Genomic DNA, 1,174 nt, shown 5'->3' with positions numbered 1-1,174 from the left:
TTATAATTGTAGTACTAATGAAATACGTTTGTTAATTTTAAAAAGAAATACTAATAGATATACATACCTATATGAGAATGATTTTTTTGCTGTAATTATTGTTCAACAGAATAGGCTAATAATGATCTGAAGCTTCTGTATTCACCTATGTTAGCAGGAGTAAGCCTATTTTACAAAATATCTACTTATAATAATATTGATAATATATGTTTCACAATGCAGTTAAAGTCTGATGGTTAGAAAGTTTGACTTGCAATCTAAGGTTCATGGGTTTCAATACCCTTCACACCCAACATGCTCGCCATTTCAAATATAGTAGAAATTATATTGTGGCAATCAATCCCACTATTCCTTAGTAAGAGCAGCCCAAGTTGTCAGTTGATGATATTGACTAGCTGCTTTGTCTGTAACTGCTAAATTAGGGTTGGCTAGTGGTGATAACCCTTGCTTAGCTTTTCACAAAATTAAAACAACATAATGCATTTCTTTAAGTTAAGTTTAAAGTTAAAGCCAGAGTTTTTTTTATTTTGTAAACCAAGAAGCATGCATATGCTGTTACAGTCAGCTACATTTAAGTTAAAGTATTTTAAAAACAAATCTGAATTTTAAATTAATAAATATTAAATAATCGCAGTCACCCATGGCACTGTCTCCAGTGTGTTATTCCTCTGGACTCCTCAGCGTGTATCCCCCCACCTTTTTCTAGTAGAGCATGGGAGTCCTTGCTATTTTCAGTTCCCAGTTGCTGGAGTGGTGGACTATGGAAGTTTCCTTTGAGTGGGATTTGTATGATAAAACAAACTTCATAGTCATATGCAACCACTCTTGAGAAGAGAGCTATCATAGTTATATTTCATATTATACATTATCATAATATGCTCAATCCAAAGTGCTTCTGGATGTTTTTTGCCTTGGTAGATTGAACTTGTTGATCATGAAATACAAATTTTATGCAAGGTTTTTCCCACTGGATGTTTCTGCCCGATTGGACCACACTTGTCATACTACATCATATCACAAGGTGCTTCCCCCAGATGCTTTTGCCTGGGCAGACTGCACTTGTTGATCTCTAAATATATTTTGTTCAAAATATAAATCACTCAATCTTATGCAAGGCGCTTCCACTGGATGTTTTCTGCCCAGATGAACTGCATTTGACATACTTCATAATATT

General features: G+C 34.2%; 1 long non-coding RNA gene across 1 annotated transcript in view; it reads right to left on the bottom strand.

Annotated features, from left to right (window-relative positions):
* The window catches only part of LOC111088441, a 16,713-nt gene extending 16,090 nt beyond the window's left edge, over positions 1 to 623 (bottom strand). The window contains exon 1 of the long non-coding RNA XR_002612966.1: positions 68 to 623. This is a non-coding gene — a long non-coding RNA (uncharacterized LOC111088441). The remainder of the gene's footprint in view (positions 1 to 67) is intronic.
* Between the last annotated feature and the right edge of the window lie 551 nt (positions 624 to 1,174).

The sequence above is a fragment of the Limulus polyphemus genome, unplaced genomic scaffold (assembly GCF_000517525.1).
Source record: "Limulus polyphemus unplaced genomic scaffold, Limulus_polyphemus-2.1.2 Scaffold3771, whole genome shotgun sequence".
NCBI lineage: Eukaryota > Metazoa > Arthropoda > Merostomata > Xiphosura > Limulidae > Limulus > Limulus polyphemus.
This window is presented reverse-complemented; position numbering and strand designations above follow the sequence as displayed.